Source organism: Heterodontus francisci, unplaced genomic scaffold (genome assembly GCF_036365525.1).
Source record: "Heterodontus francisci isolate sHetFra1 unplaced genomic scaffold, sHetFra1.hap1 HAP1_SCAFFOLD_54, whole genome shotgun sequence".
In the NCBI taxonomy this organism is placed as follows: domain Eukaryota; kingdom Metazoa; phylum Chordata; class Chondrichthyes; order Heterodontiformes; family Heterodontidae; genus Heterodontus; species Heterodontus francisci.
In genome coordinates, this window is record NW_027140250.1 from 10,119,324 (window position 1) to 10,146,401 (window position 27,078).

Below are 27,078 nucleotides of genomic sequence, written 5' to 3' on the forward strand. Positions count from 1 at the left end.
CACAGTTGATCAGGATCCTGCCAGGTGTGTATGGGGTTTTCACAGTGTATCAGGATCCTGCCAAGTGTGCATGGGGTTTTCACAGTGTATCAGGATCCTGCCAAGTGTGTATGGGGTTTTCACAGTGGATCAGGATCCTGCCAGGTGTGTATGGGGTTTTCACAGTGGATCAGGATCCTGCCAGGTGTGTATGGGGTTTTCACAGTGTATCAGGATGCTGCCACTTGTGTATGGGGTTTCACAGTTTATCAGGATCCTGCCTGGTGTGTATGGGGTTTTCACAGTGTATCAGGATCCTGCCAGGTGTGTTTGGGGTTTTCACAGTGTATCAGTATCCTGTCAGGTGTGTATGGGGTTTCACAGTGTATCAGGGTCCTGCCAGGTGTGTATGGGGTTTTCACAGTGTATCAGGATCCAGCCAGGTGTATACGGGGATTCACGGTGTATCAGAATCCTGCCAGTTGTGTATGGGGTTTTCTCAGTGTATCAGGATCCTGCCAGGTGTGTATGGGGTTTCACAGTGTATCAGGATCCTGCCAGGTGTGTATGGGGGTTTCACAGTGGATCAGGATCCTGCCAGGTGCATATTGGGTTTTCACAGTGTATCAGGGTCCTGCCAGGTGTGTATGGGGTTTTCACAGTGCATCAGGATCCTGCCAAATGTGTCTGGGGTTTCACAGTGTATCAGGATCCTGCCAGATGTGTATGAGATTTCACAGTGTATCAGGATCCTGCCAGATGTGTATGGGGTTTCACAGTGGATCAGGATCCTGCCAGTTGTGTATGGGGTTTTCACAGTGTATCAGGATCCTGCCAGGTGTGTATGGGGTTTCACAGTGGATCAGGATACTGCCAGGTGTGTATGGGGTTTCACATTGGATCAGGATCCTGCCAGGAGTGTATGGGGTTTTCACAGTGCATCAGGTTCCTGCCAGGTGTGTATGGGGTTTTCACAGTGTATCAGGTTCCTGCCAGGAGGGTATGGGGTTTTCACAGTGTATCAGGGTGCTGCCAGGTGTGTATGGGGTTTTCACAGTTTATAAGCGTCCTGCCAGGTGTGTATGGAGTTTTCACAGTTGATCAGGATCCTGCCAGGTGTTTTTGGGGTTTTCACAGTGTTTCAGGATCCTGCCAGGTGTGTATGGGGTTTCAAAGTGTATCAGGATCCTGCCAGGTGTGTATGGGGTTTTCACAGTGTATCAGGATCCTGCCAGGTGTGTATGGGGTTTCAAAGTGTATCAGGATCCTGCCAGGTGTGTATGGGGTTTTCACAGTGTATCAGTATCCTGCCAGGTGTTTATGGGGTTTTCACAGTGTATCAGTATCCTGTCAGGTGTGTCTGGGGTTTCACAGTGTATCAGGGTCCTGCCAGGTGTGTATGGGGTTTTCACACTGTATCAGGATCATGCCAGGTGTATACGGGGATTCACGGTGTATCAGAGTCCTGCCAGGTGTGTATGGGGTTTTCTCAGTGTATCAGGATCCTGCCAGGTGTGTATGGGGTTTCACAGTGTATCAGGATCCTGCCAGGTGTGTATGGGGTTTCACAGTGTATCAGGATCCTGCCAGGTGTGTACGGGGGTTTCACAGTGGATCAGGATACTGCCAGGTGCATATGGGGTTTTCACAGTGTATCAGGGTCCTGCCAGGTGTGTATGGGGTTTTCACAGTGCATCAGGATCCTGCCAAATGTGTCTGGGGTTTCACAGTGTATCAGGATCCTGCCTGATGTGTATGGGATTTCACAGTGTATCTGGATCCTGCCAGATGTGTTTGGGGGTTTCACAGTGGATCAGGATCCTGCCAGTTGTGTATGGGGTTTTCACAGTGTATCAGGATCCTGCCAGGTGTTTATCGGGTTTCACAGTGGATCAGGATACTGCCAGGTGTGTATGGGGTTTCACAGTGCATCAGGATCCTGCCAGGTGCGTATGGGGTTTCACAGTGTAACAGGATCCTGCCATATGTGAATGGGGTTTCACTGTGCATCAGGATCCTGCCAGATGGGAATGGGGTTTCACTGTGCATCAGCATCCTGCCAGGATTGTAAGGGGTTTTCACCGAGGATCAGGATCCTGCCAGGTGTGTATGGGGTTTTCACAGTGTATCAGAATCCTGCCAGGTGTGTATGGGGTTTTCACACTGTATCAGGATCCTGCCAAGTGTGTAAGGGGTTTTCACAGTGGATCAGGATCCTGCCAGGTGTGTATGGGGTTTTCACAGTGTATCAGGATCCTGCCACGTGTGTATGGGGTTTCACAGTTTATCAGGATCCTGCCTGGTCTGTATGGGGTTTTCACAGTGTATCAGGATCTGCCAGGTGTGTATGTGGGTTTCACAGTTTATCAAGACCCTGCCTGGTGTGTATGGGTTTTTCACAGTTTATCAGCATCTTGCCAGGTGTGTATGTGGGTTTCACAGTGTATCAGGATCCTGCCAGGTGTGTATGTGAGTTTCACAGTTTATCAGGATCCTGCCTGGTTTGCATGTGGTTTCACAGTGGATCAGGATCCTGCCACGTGTGTGTGGGTGTTTCACAGTGTATCAGGATCCTGCCTGGTGTGCATGGGGGTTTCACAGTTCATCAGGATCCTGCCACGTGTGTATGGGGTTTTCACAGCGTATCAGGATCCGGCCTGGTGTGTATGGGGGTATCACCGTTTATCAGGATCCTGCCAGGTGCGTATGGGGGTTTCACAGTTTATCAGCATCCTGCCAGGTGTGCATGGGGTTTTATCAGTGGATCAGGATCCAGCCAGGTGTGTATTGGGTTTCACAGTGTATCAGGATCCTGCCATATGTGAATGGGGTTTCACTGTGCATCAGGATCCTGCCAGATGTGAATGGGGTTTCACTGTGCATCAGCATCCTGCCAGGATTGTAAGAGGTTTTCACAGAGGATCAGGATCCTGCCAGGTGTGTATGGGGTTTTCACAGTGTATCAGAATCCTGCCAGTTGTGTATGGGGTTTTCACAGTGTATCAGGATCCTACCAAGTGTGTAAGGGGTTTTCACAGTGGATCAGGTTCCTGCCAGGTGTGTATGGGGTTTTCACAGTGGATCAGGATTCTGCCAGGTGTGTATGGGGTTTTCACAGTGTATCAGGATGCTGCCACGTGTGTATGGGGTTTCACAGTTTATCAGGATCCTGCCTGGTCTGTATGGGGTTTCACAGTGTATCAGGATCCTGCCAGGTTTGTATGTGGGTTTCACAGTTTATCAAGACCCTGCCTGGTGTGTATGGGTTTTTCACAGTGTATCAGGATCCTGCCAGGTGTGTATGTGGGTTTCACAGTGTATCAGGATCCTGCCAGGTGTGGATGTGGGTTTCACAGTTTATCAGGATCCTGTCTGGTTTGCATGGGGTTTCACAGTGGATCAGGATCCTGCCACGTGTGTGTGGGTGTTTCACAGTGTATCAGGATCCTGCCTGGTGTGCATGGGGGTTTCACAGTTCATCAGGATCCTGCCACGTGTGTATGGGGTTTTCACAGTGTATCAGGATCCGGCCTGGTGTGTATGGGGGTATCACCGTTTTTCAGGATCCTGCCAGGTGCGTATGGGGGATTCACAATTTATCAGCATCCTGCGAGGTGTGCATGGGTTTTTCGCAGTGGATCAGGATCCAGCCAGGTGTGTATGGGGTTTTCACAGTGTATCAGGATCCTGCAGGGTGTGTATGGGGTTTTCACAGTGTATCAGGATCCTGCCAGGTGTGTAAGGGGTTTTCACATTGGATCAGGATCCTGCCAGGTGTGTATGGGGTTTTCACAGTGTATCAGGATCCTGCCACGTGTTTATGGGGTTTCACAGTTTATCATGATCCTGCCTGGTGTGCATGGGGTTTTCACAGTGTATCAGGATCCTGCCAGGTGTGTATGTGGGTTTCACAGTTTATCAGGATCCTGCCTGGTGTGCATGGGGTTTTCACATTGTATCAGCATCCTGCCAGGTGAGTAAGTGTGTTTCACATTGCATCAGGATCCTGCCAGGTGTGTATGTGGGTTTCACAGTTTATCAGGATCCTGCCTGGTCTGCATGGGGTATCACAGTGTTTCAGGATCCTTCTCGGTGTGTATGGGGGTTTCACAGAGGATCAGGATCGTGCCAGGTGTGTATGGGGTTTCACTGTGTGTCAGTATCCTGCCGGATGTGAATGGGGTTTTCACAGTGTATCGTGAAACTTCCAGGTGTGGATGGGGGTTTTCACAGCGTATCAGGATCCTGCCAGGTGTGTATGGGGTTTCACAGTGTATCAGCATCCTGCCAGATGTGAATGGGGTTTCACTGTGTATCAGGATTCCTGCCAGGTGTGAATGGGGTTTCACTGAGTATCAGGATCCTGCAAGGTGTGCATGGGGATCACAGTGTATCACGATGCTGCCAGATGTGAATGTGGTTTCACTGTGCATTAGGAACCTGCCAGGTGTGTATGGGGGTTTCACAGTTTATCAGGATCCTGCCAGGTGTGTATGGATGGGTGTTTCACAGTTTATCAGGATCCTGCCACGTGTGTATGGGGTTTTCACAGTGGATCAGGATCCTGCCAGGTGTGTACGGGGTTTCACAGAGGATCAGGATCCGTCCAGGTGTGTACGGGGTTTTCACAATATATCAGGATCCTGCCAGATGTGTACGGGGTTTCACAGAGTATCAGGTTCCTGCCAGGTGTGTATGGGGTTTTCACAGTGGATCAGGATCCTGCCAGATGTGTGCGGGGTTTCACAGAGGATCAGGATCCTGCCAGGTGTGTATGGGTTTTTCACAATATATCAGGATCCTGCCAGATGTGTACGGGGTTTCACAGAGGATCAGGATCCTGCCAGGTGTGTACGGGGTTTTCACAATATATCAGGATCCTGCCAGATGTGTACGGGTTTTCACAGAGGCTCAGGATCCTGCCAGGTGTGTCCGGTGTTTTCACAATATATCAGGATTCTGCCAGGTGTGTCAGGTGGTTTCACAGAGTATCAGGATCCTGCCAGGTGTGTATGGGGTTTTCACACTAGATCAGGATCCTGCCAGGTGTGCATGGGGTTTTCACAGTTTATCAGTATCCTGCCAGGTGTGCATGGGGTTTTCACAGTTTATCAGGATCCTGCCAGGTGTGTATGGGGGTTTCACAGTTTATCAGGATCCTGCCAGGTGTGTGTGGGGGTTTCACAGTGGATCAGGATCCTGCCAGATGTGTATGGGGTTTTCACAATGTATCAGGATCCTGCCAAGTGTGCATGGGGTTTTCACAGTGTATCAGGATCCTGCCAAGTGTGTATGGGGTTTTCACAGTGGATCAGGATCCTGCCAGGTGTGCATGGGGGTTTCACAGTTTATCAGGATCCTGCCAGGTGTGTGTGGGGGTTTCACAGTGGATCAGGATCCTGCCAGGTGTGTATGGGGTTTTCACAGTGTATCAGGATCCTGCCAAGTGTGCATGGGGTTTTCACAGTGTATCAGGATCCTGCCAAGTGTGTATGGGGTTTTCACAGTGGATCAGGATCCTGCCAGGTGTGCATGGGGTTTTCACAGTGGATCAGGATCCTGCCAGGTGTGTATGGGTTTTTCACAGTGTATCAGGATGCTGCCACGTGTGTATGGGGTTTCACAGTTTATCAGGATCCTGCCTGGTGTGTGTGGGGTTTTCACAGTGTATCAGGATCCTGCCAGGTGTGTTTGGGGTTTTCACAGTTTATCAGTATCCTGCCAATTGTGCATGGGGTTTTCACAGTGTATCAGGATCCTGCCAAGTGTGTATGGGGTTTTCACAGTGGATCAGGATCCTGCCAGGTGTGCATGGGGTTTTCACAGTGGATCAGGATCCTGCCAGGTGTGTATGGGTTTTTCACAGTGTATCAGGATGCTGCCACGTGTGTATGGGGTTTCACAGTTTATCAGGATCCTGCCTGGTGTGTGTGGGGTTTTCACAGTGTATCAGGATCCTGCCAGGTGTGTTTGGGGTTTTCACAGTGTATCAGTATCCTGTCAGGTGTGTATGGGGTTGCACAGTGCATCAGGGTCCTGCCAGGTGTGTATGGGGTTTCACAGTGTATCAGGATCTTGCCAGGTGTGTATGGGGTTTTCACAGTGTATCAGGATGCTGCCAGGTATGTCCGGTGTTTTCACAATATATCAGGATTCTGCCAGGTGTGTCAGGTGGTTTCACAGAGTATCAGGATCCTGCCAGGTGTGTATGGGGTTTTCACACTAGATCAGGATCCTGCCAGGTGTGCATGGGGTTTTCACAGTTTATCAGTATCCTGCCAGGTGTGCATGGGGTTTTCACAGTTTATCAGGATCCTGCCAGGTGTGTATGGGGGTTTCACAGTTTATCAGTATCCTGCCAATTGTGCATGGGGTTTTCACAGTGTATCAGGATCCTGCCAAGTGTGTATGGGGTTTTCACAGTGGATCAGGATCCTGCCAGGTGTGCATGGGGTTTTCACAGTGGATCAGGATCCTGCCAGGTGTGTATGGGTTTTTCACAGTGTATCAGGATGCTGCCACGTGTGTATGGGGTTTCACAGTTTATCAGGATCCTGCCTGGTGTGTGTGGGGTTTTCACAGTGTATCAGGATCCTGCCAGGTGTGTTTGGGGTTTTCACAGTGTATCAGTATCCTGTCAGGTGTGTATGGGGTTGCACAGTGCATCAGGGTCCTGCCAGGTGTGTATGGGGTTTCACAGTGTATCAGGATCTTGCCAGGTGTGTATGGGGTTTTCACAGTGTATCAGGATGCTGCCAGGTATGTCCGGTGTTTTCACAATATATCAGGATTCTGCCAGGTGTGTCAGGTGGTTTCACAGAGTATCAGGATCCTGCCAGGTGTGTATGGGGTTTTCACACTAGATCAGGATCCTGCCAGGTGTGCATGGGGTTTTCACAGTTTATCAGTATCCTGCCAGGTGTGCATGGGGTTTTCACAGTTTATCAGGATCCTGCCAGGTGTGTATGGGGGTTTCACAGTTTATCAGGATCCTGCCAGGTGTGTGTGGGGGTTTCACAGTGGATCAGGATCCTGCCAGGTGTGTATGGGGTTTTCACAGTGTATCAGTATCCTGCCAATTGTGCATGGGGTTTTCACAGTGTATCAGGATCCTGCCAAGTGTGTATGGGGTTTTCACAGTGGATCAGGATCCTGCCAGGTGTGCATGGGGTTTTCACAGTGGATCAGGATCCTGCCAGGTGTGTATGGGTTTTTCACAGTGTATCAGGATGCTGCCACGTGTGTATGGGGTTTCACAGTTTATCAGGATCCTGCCTGGTGTGTGTGGGGTTTTCACAGTGTATCAGGATCCTGCCAGGTGTGTTTGGGGTTTTCACAGTGTATCAGTATCCTGTCAGGTGTGTATGGGGTTGCACAGTGCATCAGGGTCCTGCCAGGTGTGTATGGGGTTTCACAGTGTATCAGGATCTTGCCAGGTGTGTATGGGGGTTTCACAGTGGATCAGGATCCTGCCAGGTGCATATGGGGTTTTCACAGTGGATCAGGGCCCTGCCAGTTGTGTATGGGGTTTTCACAGTGCATCAGGATCCTGCCAAATGTGTCTGGGGTTTCACAGTGTATCAGGATCCTGCCTGATGTCTATGGGATTTCACAGTGTATCAGGATCCTGCCAGATGTGTATGGGGGTTTCACAGTGGATCAGGATCCTGCCAGTTGTGTATGGGGTTTTCACAGTGTATCAGGATCCTGCCAGGTGTGTATGGGGTTTCACAGTGGATCAGGATACTGCCAGGTGTGTATGGGGTTTCACATTGGATCAGGATCCTGCCAGGAGTGTATGGGGTTTTCACAGTGCATCAGGTTCCTGCCAGGTGTGTATGGGGTTTTCACAGTGTATCAGGTTCCTGCTTGGAGGGTATGGGGTTTTCACAGTGTATCAGGGTGCTGCCAGGTGTGTATGGGGTTTTCACAATTTATCAGCGACCTGCCAGTTGTGTATGGGGTTTTCACAGTGCATCAGGATCCTGCCAAATGTGTCTGGGGTTTCACAGTGTATCAGGATCCTGCCTGATGTGTATGGGATTTCACAGTGTATCAGGATCCTGCCAGGTGTGTATGGGGTTTTCACAGTTTATCAGCGTCCTGCCAGGTGTGTATGGAGTTTTCACAGTTGATCAGGATCCTGCCAGGTGTGTATGGGGTTTTCACAGTGTATCAGGATCCTGCCAGGTGTGTATGGGGTTTCAAAGTGTATCAGGATCCTGCCAGGTGTGTATGGGGTTCCACAGTGCATCAGGATCCTGCCAGGTGCGTATGGGGTTTCACAGTGTAACAGGATCCTGCCATTTGTGAATGGGGTTTCACTGTGCATCAGGATCCTGCCAGATGTGAATGGGGTTTCACTGTGCATCAGCATCCTGCCAGGATTGTAAGGGGTTTTCACAGAGGATCAGGATCCTGCCAGGTGTGTATGGGGTTTTCACAGTGTATCGGAATCCTGCCAGGTGTGTATGGGGTTTTCACAGTGTATCAGGATCCTGTCAAGTGTGTAAGGGGTTTTCACAGTGGATCAGGATCCTGCCACGTGTGTATGGGGTTTTCACAGTGGATCAGGATTCTGCCAGGTGTGCATGGGGTTTTCACAGCGTATTAGGATGCTGCCACGTGTGTATGGGGTTTCACAGTTTATCAGGATCCTGCCTGGTCTGTATGGGGTTTTCACAGTGTATCAGGATCCTGCCAGGTGTGTATGTGGGTTTCACAGTTTATCAAGACCCTGCCTGGTGTGTATGGGTTTTTCACAGTGTATCAGTATCCTGCCAGGTGTGTATGTGGGTTTCACAGTGTATCAGGATCCTGCCAGGTGTGGATGTGGGTTTCACAGTATATCAGTATCCTGCCTGGTTTGCATGGGGTTTCACAGTGGATCAGGATCCTGCCACGTGTGTGTGGGTGTTTCACAGTGTATCAGGATCCTGCCTAGTGTGCATGGGGGTTTCACAGTTCATCAGGATCCTGCCACGTGTGTATGGGGTTTTCACAGTGTATCAGGATCCGGCCTGGTGTGTATGGGGGTATCACCGTTTATCAGGATCCTGCCAGGTGCGTATGGGGGATTCACAGTTTATCAGCATCCTGCCAGGTGTGCATGGGTTTTTCGCAGTGGATCAGGATCCAGCCAGGTGTGTATTGGGTTTTCACAGTGTATCAGGATCCTGCAGGGTGTGTATGGGGTTTTCACAGTGTATCGGAATCCTGCCAGGTGTGTATGGGGTTTTCACAGTGTATCAGGATCCTGTCAAGTGTGTAAGGGGTTTTCACAGTGGATCTGGATCCTGCCACGTGTGTATGGGGTTTTCACAGTGGATCAGGATTCTGCCAGGTGTGCATGGGGTTTTCACAGCGTATTAGGATGCTGCCACGTGTGTATGGGGTTTCACAGTTTATCAGGATCCTGCCTGGTCTGTATGGGGTTTTCACAGTGTATCAGGATCCTGCCAGGTGTGTATGTGGGTTTCACAGTTTATCAAGACCCTGCCTGGTGTGTATGGGTTTTTCACAGTGTATCAGGATCCTGCCAGGTGTGTATGTGGGTTTCACAGTGTATCAGGATCCTGCCAGGTGTGGATGTGGGTTTCACAGTATATCAGTATCCTGCCTGGTTTGCATGGGGTTTCACAGTGGATCAGGATCCTGCCACGTGTGTGTGGGTGTTTCACAGTGTATCAGGATCCTGCCTGGTGTGCATGGGGGTTTCACAGTTCATCAGGATCCTGCCACGTGTGTATGGGGTTTTCACAGTGTATCAGGATCCGGCCTGGTGTGTATGGGGATATCACCGTTTATCAGGATCCTGCCAGGTGCGTATGGGGGATTCACAGTTTATCAGCATCCTGCCAGGTGTGCATGGGTTTTTCGCAGTGGATCAGGATCCAGCCAGGTGTGTATTGGGTTTTCACAGTGTATCAGGATCCTGCAGGGTGTGTATGGGGTTTTCACAGTGTATCAGGATCCTGCCAGGTGTGTATCGGTTTTTCACATTGGATCAGGATCCTGCCAGGTGTGTATGTGGTTTTCACAGTGTATCAGGATCCTGCCACGTGTGTATGGGGTTTCACAGTTTATCATGATCCTGCCTGGTGTGCATGGGGTTTTCACAGTGTATCAGGATCCTGCCAGGTGTGTATGTGGGTTTCACAGTTTATCAGGATCCTGCCTGGTGTGCATGGGGTTTTCACATTGTATCAGCATCCTGCCAGGTGAGTATGTGTGTTTCACAGTGCATCAGGATCCTGCCAGGTGTGTATGTGGGTTTCACAGTTTATCAGGATCCTGCCTGGTCTGCATGGGGTATCACAGTGTTTCAGGATCCTTCTAGGTGTGTATGGGGATTTCACAGAGGATCAGGATCCTGCCAGGTGTGTATGGGGTTTCACTGTGTGTCAGTATCCTGCCGGATGTGACTGGGGTTTTCACAGTGTATCAGGATCCTGCCAGGTGTGTTTGGGGTTTCACAGTGTATCGTGATCCTGCCAGGTGTGGATGGGGGTTTTCACAGCGTATCAGGATCCTGCCAGGTGTGTATGGGGTTTCACAGTGTATCAGCATCCTGCCAGATGTGAATGGGGTTTCATTGTGTATCAGGATTCCTGCCAGGTGTGAATGGGGTTTCACTGTGTATCAGGATCCTGCCAGGTGTGCATGGGGTTTCACAGTGTATCAGGATGCTGCCAGATGTGAATGTGGTTTCACTGTGCATCAGGAACCTGCCAGGTGTGTATGGGGGTTTCACAGTTTATCAGGATCCTGCCAGGTGTGTATGGATGGGTGTTTCACAGTTTATCAGGATCCTGCCAGGTGTGTATTGGGTTTTCACAGTGGATCAGGATCCTACCAGGTGTGTACGGGGTTTCACAGAGGATCAGGATCCGTCCAGGTGTGTACGGGGTTTTCACAATATATCAGGATCCTGCCAGATGTGTACGGGGTTTCACAGAGTATCAGGTTCCTGCCAGGTGTGTATGGGGTTTTCACAGTGGATCAGGATCCTGCCAGATGTGTGCGGGGTTTCACAGAGGATCAGGATCCTGCCAGGTGTGTATGGGTTTTTCACAATATATCAGGATCCTGCCAGATGTGTACGGGGTTTCACAGAGGATCAGGATCCTGCCAGGTGTGAACGGGGTTTTCACAATATATCAGGATCCTGCCAGATATGTACGGGTTTTCACAGAGTCTCAGGATCCTGCCAGGTGTGTACGGGGTTTTCACAATATATCAGGATCCTGCCAGACGTGTACGGGGTTTCACAGAGAATCAGGATCCTGCCAGGTATGTCCGGTGTTTTCACAATATATCAGGATTCTGCCAGGTGTGTATGGGGTTTTCACAGTGTATCAGGATCCTGCCAGGTGTGTATGGGGTTTCAAAGTGTATCAGGATCCTGCCAGGTGTGTATGGGGTTCCACAGTGCATCAGGATCCTGCCAGGTGCGTATGGGGTTTCACAGTGTAACAGGATCCTGCCATTTGTGAATGGGGTTTCACTGTGCATCAGGATCCTGCCAGATGTGAATGGGGTTTCACTGTGCATCAGCATCCTGCCAGGATTGTAAGGGGTTTTCACAGAGGATCAGGATCCTGCCAGGTGTGTATGTGGTTTTCACAGTGTTTCAGTATCCTGCCAGGTGTGTATGGGGTTTTCACAGTGTATCAGGATCCTGTCAAGTGTGTAAGGGGTTTTCACAGTGGATCTTGATCCTGCCAGGTGTGTATGGGGTTTTCACAGTGGATCAGGATTCTGCCAGGTGTGCATGGGGTTTTCACAGTGTATCAGGATGCTGCCACGTGTGTATGGGGTTTCACAGTTTATCAGGACCCTGCCTGGTCTGTATGGGGTTTTCACAGTGTATCAGGATCCTGCCAGGTGTGTATGTGGGTTTCACAGTTTATCAAGACCCTGCCTGGTGTGTATGGGTTTTTCACAGTGTATCAGGATCCTGCCAGGTGTGTATGTGGGTTTCACAGTGTATCAGGATCCTGCCAGGTGTGGATGTGGGTTTCACAGTTTATCAGTATCCTGCCTGGTTTGCATGGGGTTTCACAGTGGATCAGGATCCTGCCACGTGTGTGTGGGTGTTTCACAGTGTATCAGGATCCTGCCTGGTGTGCATGGGGGTTTCACAGTTCATCAGGATCCTGCCACGTGTGTGGGGTTTTCACAGTGTATCAGGATCCGGCCTGGTGTGTATGGGGGTATCACCGTTTATCAGGATCCTGCCAGGTGCGTATGGGGGATTCACAGTTTATTAGCATCCTGCCAGGTGTGCATGGGTTTTTCGCAGTGGATCAGGATCCAGCCAGGTGTGTATTGGGTTTTCACAGTGTATCAGGATCCTGCAGGGTGTGTATGGGGTTTTCACAGTGTATCAGGATCCTGCCAGGTGTGTATGGGGTTTTCACATTGGATCAGGATCCTGCCAGGTGTGTATGGGGTTTTCACAGTGTATCAGGATCCTGCCACGTGTGTATGGGGTTTCACAGTTTATCATGATCCTGCCTGGTGTGCATGGGGTTTTCACAGTGTATCAGGATCCTGCCAGGTGTGTATGTGGGTTTCACAGTTTATCAAGATCCTGCCTGGTGTGCATGGGGTTTTCACATTGTATCAGCAACCTCCCAGGTGAGTATGTGTGTTTCACAGTGCATCAGAATCCTGCCAGGTGTGTATGTGGGTTTCACAGTTTATCAGGATCCTGCCTGGTCTGCATGGGGTATCACAGTGTTTCAGGATCCTTCTAGGTGTGTATGGGGATTTCACAGAGGATCAGGATCCTGCCAGGTGTGTATGGGGTTTCACTGTGTGTCAGTATCCTGCCGGATGTGACTGGGGTTTTCACAGTGTATCAGGATCCTGCCAGGTGTGTTTGGGGTTTCACAGTGTATCGTGATCCTGCCAGGTGTGGATGGGGGTTTTCACAGCGTATCAGGATCCTGCCAGGTGTGTATGGGGTTTCACAGTGTATTAGCATCCTGCCAGATGTGAATGGGGTTTCATTGTGTATCAGGATTCCTGCCAGGTGTGAATGGGGTTTCACTGTGTATCAGGATCCTGCCAGGTGTGCATGGGGTTTCACAGTGTATCAGGATGCTGCCAGATGTGAATGTGGTTTCACTGTGCATCAGGAACCTGCCAGGTGTGTATGGGGGTTTCACAGTTTATCAGGATCCTGCCAGGTGTGTATGGATGGGTGTTTCACAGTTTATCAGGATCCTGCCAGGTGTGTATGGGGTTTTCACAGTGGATCAGGATCCTACCAGGTGTGTACGGGGTTTCACAGAGGATCAGGATCCGTCCAGGTGTGTACGGGGTTTTCACAATATATCAGGATCCTGCCAGATGTGTACGGGGTTTCACAGAGTATCAGGTTCCTGCCAGGTGTGTATGGGGTTTTCACAGTGGATCAGGATCCTGCCAGATGTGTGCGGGGTTTCACAGAGGATCAGGATCCTGCCAGGTGTGTATGGGTTTTTCACAATATATCAGGATCCTGCCAGATGTGTACGGGGTTTCACAGAGGATCAGGATCCTGCCAGGTGTGTACGGGGTTTTCACAATATATCAGGATCCTGCCAGATGTGTACGGGTTTTCACAGAGTCTCAGGATCCTGCCAGGTGTGTACGGGGTTTTCACAATATATCAGGATCCTGCCAGACGTGTACGGGGTTTCACAGAGAATCAGGATCCTGCCAGGTATGTCCGGTGTTTTCACAATATATCAGGATTGTGCCAGGTGTGTCAGGTGGTTTCACAGAGTATCAGGATCCTGCCAGGTGTGTATGGGGTTTTCACACCAGATCAGGATCCTGCCAGGTGTGCATGGGGTTTTCACAGTTTATCAGGATCCTGCCAGGTGTGCATGGGGTTTTCACAGTTTATCAGGATCCTGCCAGGTGTGTATGGGGGTTTCACAGTTTATCAGGATCCTGCCAGGTGTGTATGGGGGTTTCACAGTTTATCAGGATTCTGCCAAGTGTGTATGGGGGTTTCACAGTTTATCAGGATCCTGCCAGGTGTGTATGGGGATTTCACAGAGGATCAGGATCCTGCCAGGTGTGTATGGGGTTTCACTGTGTGTCAGTATCCTGCCGGATGTGACTGGGGTTTTCACAGTGTATCAGGATCCTGCCAGGTGTGTTTGGGGTTTCACAGTGTATCGTGATCCTGCCAGGTGTGGATGGGGGTTTTCACAGCGTATCAGGATCCTGCCAGGTGTGTATGGGGTTTCACAGTGTATTAGCATCCTGCCAGATGTGAATGGGGTTTCATTGTGTATCAGGATTCCTGCCAGGTGTGAATGGGGTTTCACTGTGTATCAGGATCCTGCCAGGTGTGCATGGGGTTTCACAGTGTATCAGGATGCTGCCAGATGTGAATGTGGTTTCACTGTGCATCAGGAACCTGCCAGGTGTGTATGGGGGTTTCACAGTTTATCAGGATCCTGCCAGGTGTGTATGGATGGGTGTTTCACAGTTTATCAGGATTCTGCCAGGTGTGTATGGGGTTTTCACAGTGGATCAGGATCCTACCAGGTGTGTACGGGGTTTCACAGAGGATCAGGATCCGTCCAGGTGTGTACGGGGTTTTCACAATATATCAGGATCCTGCCAGATGTGTACGGGGTTTCACAGAGTATCAGGTTCCTGCCAGGTGTGTATGGGGTTTTCACAGTGGATCAGGATCCTGCCAGATGTGTGCGGGGTTTCACAGAGGATCAGGATCCTGCCAGGTGTGTATGGGTTTTTCACAATATATCAGGATCCTGCCAGATGTGTACGGGTTTTCACAGAGGATCAGGATCCTGCCAGGTGTGTACGGGGTTTTCACAATATATCAGGATCCTGCCAGACGTGTACGGGGTTTCACAGAGAATCAGGATCCTGCCAGGTATGTCCGGTGTTTTCACAATATATCAGGATTATGCCAGGTGTGTCAGGTGGTTTCACAGAGTATCAGGATCCTGCCAGGTGTGTATGGGGTTTTCACACCAGATCAGGATCCTGCCAGGTGTGCATGGGGTTTTCACAGTTTATCAGGATCCTGCCAGGTGTGCATGGGGTTTTCACAGAGGATCAGGATCCTGCCAGGTGTGTATGGGGGTTTCACAGTTTATCAGGATCCTGCCAGGTGTGTATGGGGGTTTCACAGTTTATCAGGATTCTGCCAAGTGTGTATGGGGGTTTCACAGTTTATCAGGATCCTGCCAGGTGTGTATGGGGGTTTCACAGTTTATCAGGATCCTTCCAGGTGTGTATGGGGTTTTCACTGTGGATCAGGATCCTGCCAGTTGTGTATGGGGCTTCACAGTTGATCAGGATCCTGCCAGGTGTGTTTGGGGATCTCACAGTGCATCAGGATCCTGCCAGATGTGTCTGGGGTTTCACAGTGTATCAGGATCCTGCCAGGAGTGTATGGGGGTTTCACAGTGTATCAGGAACCTGCCAGGTGTGAGTGGGGTTTCGCAGTGGAACAGGATCCTGCCAGGTGTGTATGGCGTTTGCACAGTGGATCAGGATCCTACCAGGTGTGTATGGGGTTTTCACAGTGTATCAGGATTCTGCCAGGTGTGTACGGGGTTTTCTCAGTGGATCAGGTTCCTATCGGTTGTGTATGGGTTTTCACTGTGTGCCAGGATCCTGCCAGGTGTGTATGGGGTTTCACAGTATATCAGGATCCTGCCAGGTGTGTCTGGGATTTCACAGTGTATCAGAATCCTCCCAGGTGTGAGTGGGGTTTCACAGTGTATCAGGATCCTGCCAGATGCCTATGGGGGTTTCACAGTGTATCAGAATCCTGTCAGGTGTGTATGGGGGTTTCACAGTGTATCAGAATCCTGCCAGGTGTGAGTGGGGTTTCACAGTGTATCAGGATCCTGCCAGGTGTGTGTGGGCGTTTCACAGTGTATCAGAATCCTGCCAGGTGTAAGTGGGGTTTCAGAGTGTATCAGGATCCTGCCAGGTGTGTATGGGGGTTTCACAGTGTATCAGGATCCTGCCAGGTGTGAATTGGGTTTTCACAGTGTATCAGGATCCTGCCAGGTGTGGATGGGGGTTTTCACAGCGTATCAGGATCCTGCCAGGTGTGTATGGGGTTTCACAGTGTATCAGCATCCTGCCAGATGTGAATGGGGTTTCACTGTGTATCAGGATTCCTGCCAGGTGTGAATGGTGTTTCACTGTGTATCAGGATCCTGCCAGGTGTGCATGGGGTTTCACAGTGTATCAGGATGCTGCCAGATGTGAATGTGGTTTCACTGTGCATCAGGAACCTGCCAGGTCTGTCTGGGGGTTTCACAGTTTATCAGGATCCTGCCAGGTGTGTATGGATGGGTGTTTCACAGTTTATCAGGATCCTGCCAGGTGTGTATGGGGTTTTCTCAGTGGATCAGGATCCTGCCAGGTGTGTACGGGGTTTCACAGAGGATCAGGGTCCGTCCAGGTGCGTACGGGGTTTTCACAATATATCAGGATCCTGCCAGATGTGTAAGGGGTTTCACAGAGTATCAGGTTCCTGCCAGGTGTGTATGGGGTTTTCACAGTGGATCAGGATCCTGCCAGATGTGTGCGGGGTTTCACAGAGGATCAGGATCCTGCCAGGTGTGTATGGGTTTTTCACAATATATCAGGATCCTGCCAGATGTGTACGGGGTTTCACAGAGGATCAGGATCCTGCCAGTTGTGTATGGGGTTTTCACACTAGATCAGGATCCTGCCAGGCGTGCATGGGGTTTTCACAGTTTATCAGGATCCTGCCAGGTGTGCATGGGGTTTTCACAGTTTATCAGGATCCTGCCAGGTGTGTACGGGGGTTTCACAGTTTATCAGGATCCAGCCAGGTGTGTATGGGGGTTTCACAGTTTATCAGGATTCTGCCAAGTGTGTATGGGGTTTTCACAGTTTATCAGGATCCTGCCAGGTGTGTATGGGGTTTCACTGTGTGTCAGTATCCTGCCGGATGTGAACGGGGTTTTCACAGTGTATCAGGATCCTGCCAGGTGTGTTTGGGGTTTCACAGTGTATCGTGATCCTGCCAGGTGTGGATGGGGGTTTTCACAGCGTATCAGGATCCTGCCAGGTGTGTATGGGGTTTCACAGTGTATCAGCATCCTGCCAGATGTGAATGGGGTTTCACTGTGTATCAGGATTCCTGCCAGGTGTGAATGGGGTTTCACTGTGTATCAGGATCCTGCCAGGTGTGCATGGGGTTTCACAGTGTATCAGGATGCTGCCAGATATGAATGTGGTTTCACTGTGCATCAGGAACCTGCCAGGTGTGTATGGGGGTGTCACAGTTTATCAGGATCCTGCCAGGTGTGTATGGATGGGTGTTTCACAGTTTATCAGGATCCTGCCAGGTGTGTATGGGGTTTTCACAGTGGATCAGGATCCTGCCAGGTGTGTACGGGGTTTCACAGAGGATCAGGATCCGTCCAGGTGTTTACGGGGTTTTCACAATATATCAGGATCCTGCCAGATGTGTGCGGGGTTTCACAGAGTATCAGGTTCCTGCCAGTTGTGTATGGGGTTTTCACAGTGGATCAGGATCCTGCCAGATTTGTGCGGGGTTTCACAGAGGATCAGGATCCTGCCAGGTGTGTATGGGTTTTTCACAATATATCAGGATCCTGCCAGATGTGTACGGGGTTTCACAGAGGATCAGGATCCTGCCAGGTGTGTACGGGGTTTTCACAATATATCAGGATCCTGCCAGATTGTACGGGTTTTCACAGAGGCTCAGGATCCTGCCAGGTGTGTACGGGGTTTTCACAATATGTCAGGATCCTGCCAGACGTGTACGGGGTTTCACAGAGAATCAGGATCCTGCCAGGTATGTCCGGTGTTTTCACAATATATCAGGATTCTGCCAGGTGTGTCAGCTGGTTTCACAGAGTATCAGTATCCTGCCAGGTGTGAATTGGGTTTTCACAGTGTATCAGGATCCTGCCAGGTGTGGATGGGGGTTTTCACAGCGTATCAGGATCCTGCCAGGTGTGTATGGGGTTTCACAGTGTATCAGCATCCTGCCAGATGTGAATGGGGTTTCACTGTGTATCAGGATTCCTGCCAGGTGTGAATGGTGTTTCACTGTGTATCAGGATCCTGCCAGGTGTGCATGGGGTTTCACAGTGTATCAGGATGCTGCCAGATGTGAATGTGGTTTCACTGTGCATCAGGAACCTGCCAGGTCTGTCTGGGGGTTTCACAGTTTATCAGGATCCTGCCAGGTGTGTATGGATGGGTGTTTCACAGTTTATCAGGATCCTGCCAGGTGTGTATGGGGTTTTCACAGTGGATCAGGATCCTGCCAGGTGTGCATGGGGTTTTCACAGTTTATCAGGATCCTGCCAGGTGTGCATGAATTTTTCACAGTTTATCAGGATCCTGCCAGGAGTGTATGGGGGTTTCACAGTTTATCAGGATCCTGCCAGGTGTGTATGGGGGTTTCACAGTTTATCAGGATTCTGCCAGGTGTGTATGGGGGTTTCACAGTTTATCAGGATCCTTCCAGGTGTGTATGGGGTTTTCACTGTGGATCAGGATCCTGCCAGCTGTGTATGGGGCTTCACAGTTGATCAGGATCCTGCCAGGTGTGTTTGGGGATTTCACAGTGCATCAGGATCCTGCCAGATGTGTATGGGGTTTCACAGTGTATCAGGATCCTGCCAGGAGTGTATGGGGGTTTCACAGTGTATCAGGAACCTGCCAGGTGTGAGTGGGGTTTCGCAGTGGAACAGGATCCTGCCAGGTGTGTATGGCGTTTTCACAGTTTATCGGGATCCTGCCAGGTGTGTATGGGGTTTTCACAGTGTATCAGGATTCTGCCAGGTGTGTACGGGGTTTTCTCAGTGGATCAGGTTCCTGCCAGTTGTGTATGGGTTTTCACTGTTTGCCAGGATCCTGCCAGGTGTGTATGGGGTTTCACAGTGTATCAGGATCCTGCCAGGTGTGTCTGGGATTTCACAGTGTATCAGAATCCTCCCAGGTGTGAGTGGGGTTTCACAGTGTATCAGGATCCTGCCAGATGTCTATGGGGGTTTCACAGTGTATCAGAATCCTGCCAGGTGTGTATGGGGGTTTCACAGTGTATCAGAATCCTGCCAGGTGTGAGTTGGGTTTCACAGTGTATCAGGATCCTGCCAGGTGTGTATGGGGGTTTCACAGTGTATCAGGATCCTGCCAGGTGTGAATTGGGTTTTCACAGTGTATCAGGATCCTGCCAGGTGTGGATGGGGGTTTTCACAGCGTATCAGGATCCTGCCCGGTGTGTATGGGGTTTCACAGTGTATCAGCATCCTGCCAGATGTGAATGGGGTTTCACTGTGTATCAGGATTCCTGCCAGGTGTGAATGGGGTTTCACTGTGTATCAGGATCCTGCCAGGTGTGCATGGGGTTTTCACAGTTTATCAGGATCCTGCCAGATGTGTACGGGGTTTCACAGAGTATCAGGTTCCTGCCAGGTGTGTATGGGGTTTTCACAGTTTATCAGGATCCTGCCAGATGTGTGCGGGGTTTCACAGAGGATCAGGATCCTGCCAGGTGTGTATGGGTTTTTCACAATATATCAGGATCCAGCCAGATGTGTACGGGTTTTCACAGAGGCTCAGGATCCTGCTAGGTGTGTACGGGGTTTTCACAATATATCAGGATCCTGCCAGACGTGTACGGGGTTTCACAGAGAATCAGGATCCTGCCAGGTATGTCCGGTGTTTTCACAATATATCAGGATTCTGCCAGGTGTGTCAGGTGTTTTCACAGAGTATCAGGATCCTGCCAAGTGTGTATGGGGTTTTCACACTAGATCAGGATCCTGCCAGGTGTGCATGGGGTTTTAACAGTTTATCAGGATCCTGCCAGGTGTGCATGGGGTTTTCACAGTTTATCAGGATCCTGCCAGGTGTGTATGGGGGTTTCACAGTTTATCAGGATCCTGCCAGGTGTGTATGGGGGTTTCACAGTTTATCAGGATTCTGCCAAGTGTGTATGGGGGTTTCACAGTTTATCAGGAACCTTCCAGGTGTGTATGGGGTTTTCACTGCGGATCAGGATCCTGCCAGCTGTGTATGGGGCTTCACAGTTGATCAGGATCCTGCCAGGTGTGTTTGGGGATTTCACAGTGCATCAGGATCCTGCCAGATGTGTCTGGGGTTTCACAGTGTATCAGGATCCTGCCAGGAGTGTATGGGGGTTTCACAGTGTTTCAGGAACCTGCCAGGTGTGAGTGGGGTTTCACAGTGGAACAGGATCCTGCCAGGTGTGTATGGCGTTTTCACAGTTTATCGGGATCCTGCCAGGTGTATGTGGGGGTTTCACAGTGTATCAGGATCCTGCCAGGTGTGTATGGGGTGTTCACAGTGGATCTGGATCCTGCCAGGCTTGAGGGGGGTTTCACTGTGTATCAAGATCCTGCCAGGTGTGACGGGGGTTTCACTGTGTATCAGGATCCTGCCAGATGTGAGGGGGGTTTCACTGTGTATCAGGATCCTGCCAGGTGTGAGGGGGGTTTCACTGTGTATCAGGTTCCTGCCAGGTGTGTATGGGGGTTTCACGGTGTATCAGGATCCTGCCAGGTGTGAATTGGGTTTTCACAGTTTATTAGGGTCCTGCCAGGTGTGTATGGGGTTTTCACAGTGTATCAGGATCCTGCCAGGAGTGAGTGGGGTTTCACAGTGTATCAGGATTCTGCCAGATGTGTATGGGGTGTTCACAGTGGATCAGGATCCTGCCAGGGGTGGGGGGGTTTTCACTGTGTGTCAGGATCCTGCCAGGTGTGTATGGGGCTTTCACAGTGTATCAGGATCCTGCCAGGTGTGTATGGGATGTTCACAGTGGATCTGGATCGTGCCAGGTTTGAGGGGGGTTTCACTGTGTATCAGGATCCTGCCAGATGTGAGGGGGGTTTCACTGTGTATCTGGATCCTGCCAGGTGTGAGGGGGGTTTCACTGTATATCAGGTTCCTGCCAGGTGTGTATGGGGGTTTCACAGTATTTCAGGAACCTGCCAGGTGTGAGTGGGGTTTCGCAGTGGAACAGGATCCTGCCAGGTGTGTATGGCGTTTTCACAGTTTATCGGGATCCTGCCAGGTGTGTATGGGGTTTTCACAGTGTATCAGGATTCTGCCAGGTGTGTACGGGGTTTTCTCAGTGGATCAGGTTCCTGCCAGTTGTGTATGGGTTTTCACTGTGTGCCAGGATCCTGCCAGGTGTGTATGGGTTTCACTGTGTATCAGGATCCTGCCAGGTGTGTCTGGGATTTCACAGTGTATCAGAATCCTCCCAGGTGTGAGTGGGGTTTCACAGTATATCAGGATCCTGCCAGATGTCTATGGGGGTTTCACAGTGTATCAGAATCCTGCCAGGTATGTATGGGGGTTTCACAGTGTATCAGAATCCTGCCAGGAGTGAGTGGGGTTTCACAGTGTATCAGGATCCTGCCAGGTGTGTGTGGGCGTTTCACAGTGTATCAGAATCCTGCCAGGTGTGAGTGGGGTTTCAGAGTGTATCAGGGTCCTGCCAGGTGTGTATGGGGGTTTCACAGTGTATCAGGATCCTGCCAGGTGTGAATTGGGTTTTCACAGTGTATCAGGATCCTGACACGTGTGTATGGGGGTTTCACAGTGTGTCAGGATCCTGCCAGGTGTGAATTGGGTTTTCACAGTTTATCAGGGTCCTGCCAGGTGTTAATGGGGGTTTCACAGTGTATCAGGATCCTGCCAGGTGTGAGTGGGGTTTCACAGTGTATCAGGATCCTGCCAGGTGTGTATTGGGTGTTCACAGTGGATCAGGATGCTGCCAGGTGTGAGGGGGGTTTCACTGTGTATCAGGATCCTGCCAGGTGTATATGGGGGTTTCACAGTGTATCAGGATCCTGCCAGGTGTGTATGGGGTGTTCACAGTGGATCTGGATCCTGCCAGGTTTGAGGGGGGTTTCACTGTGTATCAAGATCCTGCCAGGTGTGACGGGGGTTTCACTGTGTATCAGGATCCTGCCAGATGTGAGGGGGGTTTCACTGTGTATCAGGATCCTGCCAGGTGTGAGGGGGGTTTCACTGTGTATCTGGATCCTGCCAGGTGTGAGGGGGGTTTCACTGTATATCAGGTTCCTGCCAGGTGTGTATGGGGGTTTCACAGTATTTCAGGAACCTGCCAGGTGTGAGTGGGGTTTCGCAGTGGAACAGGATCCTGCCAGGTGTGTATGGCGTTTTCACAGTTTATCGGGATCCTGCCAGGTGTGTATGGGGTTTTCACAGTGTATCAGGATTCTGCCAGGTGTGTACGGGGTTTTCTCAGTGGATCAGGTTCCTGCCAGTTGTGTATGGGTTTTCACTGTGTGCCAGGATCCTGCCAGGTGTGTATGGGGTTTCACTGTGTATCAGGATCCTGCCAGGTGTGTCTGGGATTTCACAGTGTATCAGAATCCTCCCAGGTGTGAGTGGGGTTTCACAGTATATCAGGATCCTGCCAGATGTCTATGGGGGTTTCACAGTGTATCAGAATCCTGCCAGGTATGTATGGGGGTTTCACAGTGTATCAGAATCCTGCCAGGAGTGAGTGGGGTTTCACAGTGTATCAGGATCCTGCCAGGTGTGTGTGGGCGTTTCACAGTGTATCAGAATCCTGCCAGGTGTGAGTGGGGTTTCAGAGTGTATCAGGGTCCTGCCAGGTGTGTATGGGGGTTTCACAGTGTATCAGGATCCTGCCAGGTGTGAATTGGGTTTTCACAGTGTATCAGGATCCTGACACGTGTGTATGGGGGTTTCACAGTGTGTCAGGATCCTGCCAGGTGTGAATTGGGTTTTCACAGTTTATCAGGGTCCTGCCAGGTGTTAATGGGGGTTTCACAGTGTATCAGGATCCTGCCAGGTGTGAGTGGGGTTTCACAGTGTATCAGGATCCTGCCAGGTGTGTATTGGGTGTTCACAGTGGATCAGGATGCTGCCAGGTGTGAGGGGGGTTTCACTGTGTATCAGGATCCTGCCAGGTGTATATGGGGGTTTCACAGTGTATCAGGATCCTGCCAGGTGTGTATGGGGTGTTCACAGTGGATCTGGATCCTGCCAGGTTTGAGGGTGGTTTCACTGTGTATCAAGATCCTGCCAGGTGTGACGGGGGTTTCACTGTGTATCAGGATCCTGCCAGATGTGAGGGGGGTTTCACTGTGTATCAGGATCCTGCCAGGTGTGAGGGGGGTTTCACTGTGTATCAGGTTCCTGCCAGGTGTGTATGGGGGTTTCACAGTGTATCAGGATCCTGCCAGGTGTGAATTGGGTTTTCACAGTTTATTAGGGTCCTGCCAGGTGTGTATGGGGTTTTCACAGTGTATATGGATCCTGCCAGGTGTGAGTGGGGTTTCACAGTGTATCAGGATCCTGCCAGATGTGTATGGGGTGTTCACAGTGGATCTGGATCCTGCCAGGTTTGAGGGGGGTTTCACAGTGTATATGGATCCTGCCAGGTGTGAGTGGGGTTTCACAGTGTATCAGGATCCTGCCAGATGTGTATGGGGTGTTCACCGTGGATCAGGATCCTGCCAGGGGTGAGGGAGTTTTCACTGTGTATCAGGATCCTGCCAGGTGTGTATGGGGCTTTCACAGTGTATCAGGATCCTGCCAGGTGTGTATGGGGTGTTCACAGTGGATCTGGATCCTGCCAGGTTTGAGGGGGTTTCACTGTGTATCAAGATCCTGCCAGGTGTGAGGGGGGTTTCACTGTGTATCAGGATCCTGCCAGATGTGAGGGGGGTTTCACTGTGTATCTGGATCCTGCCAGGTGTGAGGGGGGTTTCACTGTATATCAGGTTCCTGCCAGGTGTGTATGGGGGTTTCACAGTGTTTCAGGAACCTGCCAGATGTGAGTGGGGTTTCGCAGTGGAACAGGATCCTGCCAGGTGTGTATGGCGTTTTCACAGTTTATCGGGATCCTGCCAGGTGTGTATGGGGTTTTCACAGTGTATCAGGATTCTGCCAGGTGTGTACGGGGTTTTCTCAGTGGATCAGGTTCCTGCCAGTTGTGTATGGGTTTTCACTGTGTGCCAGGATCCTGCCAGGTGTGTGTGGGGTTTCACAGTGTATCAGGATCCTGCCAGGTGTGTCTGGGATTTCACAGTGTATCAGAATCCTCCCAGGTGTGAGTGGGGTTTCACAGTGTATCAGGATCCTGCCAGATGTCTATGGGGGTTTCACAGTGTATCAGAATCCTGCCAGGTGTGTATGGGGGTTTCACAGTGTATCAGAATCCTGCCAGGTTGTGAGTGGGGTTTCACAGTGTATCTGGATCCTGCCAGGTGTGTGTGGGCGTTTCACAGTGTATCAGAATCCTGCCAGGTGTGAGTGGGGTTTCAGAGTGTATCAGGATCCTGCCAGGTGTGTATGGGGGTTTCACAGTGTATCAGGATCCTGCCAGGTGTGAATTGGGTTTTCACAGTGTATCAGGATCCTGACAGGTGTGTATGGGGGTTTCACAGTGTGTCAGGATCCTGCCAGGTGTGAATTGGGTTTTCACAGTTTATCAGGGTCCTGCCAGGTGTGTATGGGGGTTTCACAGTGTATCAGGATCCTGCCAGGTGTGAGTGGGGTTTCACAGTGTATCAGGATCCTCCCAGGTGTGAGTGGGGTTTCACAGTGTATCAGGATCCTGCCAGATGTCTATGGGGGTTTCACAGTGTATCAGAATCCTGCCAGGTGTGTATGGGGGTTTCACAGTGTATCAGAATCCTGCCAGGTTGTGAGTGGGGTTTCACAGTGTATCTGGATCCTGCCAGGTGTGTGTGGGCGTTTTCACAGTTTATCGGGATCCTGCCAGGTGTGTATGGGGTTTTCACAGTGTATCAGGATTCTGCCAGGTGTGTACGGGGTTTTCTCAGTGGATCAGGTTCCTGCCAGTTGTGTATGGGTTTTCACTGTTTGCCAGGATCCTGCCAGGTGTGTATGGGGTTTCACAGTGTATCAGGATCCTGCCAGGTGTGTCTGGGATTTCACAGTGTATCAGAATCCTCCCAGGTGTGAGTGGGGTTTCACAGTGTATCAGGATCCTGCCAGATGTCTATGGGGGTTTCACAGTGTATCAGAATCCTGCCAGGTGTGTATGGGGGTTTCACAGTGTATCAGAATCCTGCCAGGTGTGAGTTGGGTTTCACAGTGTATCAGGATCCTGCCAGGTGTGTATGGGGGTTTCACAGTGTATCAGGATCCTGCCAGGTGTGAATTGGGTTTTCACAGTGTATCAGGATCCTGCCAGGTGTGGATGGGGGTTTTCACAGCGTATCAGGATCCTGCCCGGTGTGTATGGGGTTTCACAGTGTATCAGCATCCTGCCAGATGTGAATGGGGTTTCACTGTGTATCAGGATTCCTGCCAGGTGTGAATGGGGTTTCACTGTGTATCAGGATCCTGCCAGGTGTGCATGGGGTTTTCACAGTTTATCAGGATCCTGCCAGATGTGTACGGGGTTTCACAGAGTATCAGGTTCCTGCCAGGTGTGTATGGGGTTTTCACAGTTTATCAGGATCCTGCCAGATGTGTGCGGGGTTTCACAGAGGATCAGGATCCTGCCAGGTGTGTATGGGTTTTTCACAATATATCAGGATCCAGCCAGATGTGTACGGGTTTTCACAGAGGCTCAGGATCCTGCTAGGTGTGTACGGGGTTTTCACAATATATCAGGATCCTGCCAGACGTGTACGGGGTTTCACAGAGAATCAGGATCCTGCCAGGTATGTCCGGTGTTTTCACAATATATCAGGATTCTGCCAGGTGTGTCAGGTGTTTTCACAGAGTATCAGTATCCTGCCAAGTGTGTATGGGGTTTTCACACTAGATCAGGATCCTGCCAGGTGTGCATGGGGTTTTAACAGTTTATCAGGATCCTGCCAGGTGTGCATGGGGTTTTCACAGTTTATCAGGATCCTGCCAGGTGTGTATGGGGGTTTCACAGTTTATCAGGATCCTGCCAGGTGTGTATGGGGGTTTCACAGTTTATCAGGATTCTGCCAAGTGTGTATGGGGGTTTCACAGTTTATCAGGAACCTTCCAGGTGTGTATGGGGTTTTCACTGCGGATCAGGATCCTGCCAGCTGTGTATGGGGCTTCACAGTTGATCAGGATCCTGCCAGGTGTGTTTGGGGATTTCACAGTGCATCAGGATCCTGCCAGATGTGTCTGGGGTTTCACAGTGTATCAGGATCCTGCCAGGAGTGTATGGGGGTTTCACAGTGTTTCAGGAACCTGCCAGGTGTGAGTGGGGTTTCACAGTGGAACAGGATACTGCCAGGTGTGTATGGCGTTTTCACAGTTTATCGGGATCCTGCCAGGTGTATGTGGGGGTTTCACAGTGTATCAGGATCCTGCCAGGTGTGTATGGGGTGTTCACAGTGGATCTGGATCCTGCCAGGCTTGAGGGGGGTTTCACTGTGTATCAAGATCCTGCCAGGTGTGACGGGGGTTTCACTGTGTATCAGGATCCTGCCAGATGTGAGGGGGGTTTCACTGTGTATCAGGATCCTGCCAGGTGTGAGGGGGGTTTCACTGTGTATCAGGTTCCTGCCAGGTGTGTATGGGGGTTTCACGGTGTATCAGGATCCTGCCAGGTGTGAATTGGGTTTTCACAGTTTATTAGGGTCCTGCCAGGTGTGTATGGGGTTTTCACAGTGTATCAGGATCCTGCCAGGTGTGAGTGGGGTTTCACAGTGTATCAGGATTCTGCCAGATGTGTATGGGGTGTTCACAGTGGATCAGGATCCTGCCAGGGGTGGGGGGGTTTTCACTGTGTGTCAGGATCCTGCCAGGTGTGTATGGGGCTTTCACAGTGTATCAGGATCCTGCCAGGTGTGTATGGGATGTTCACAGTGGATCTGGATCGTGCCAGGTTTGAGGGGGGTTTCACTGTGTATCAGGATCCTGCCAGATGTGAGGGGGGTTTCACTGTGTATCTGGATCCTGCCAGGTGTGAGGGGGGTTTCACTGTATATCAGGTTCCTGCCAGGTGTGTATGGGGGTTTCACAGTATTTCAGGAACCTGCCAGGTGTGAGTGGGGTTTCGCAGTGGAACAGGATCCTGCCAGGTGTGTATGGCGTTTTCACAGT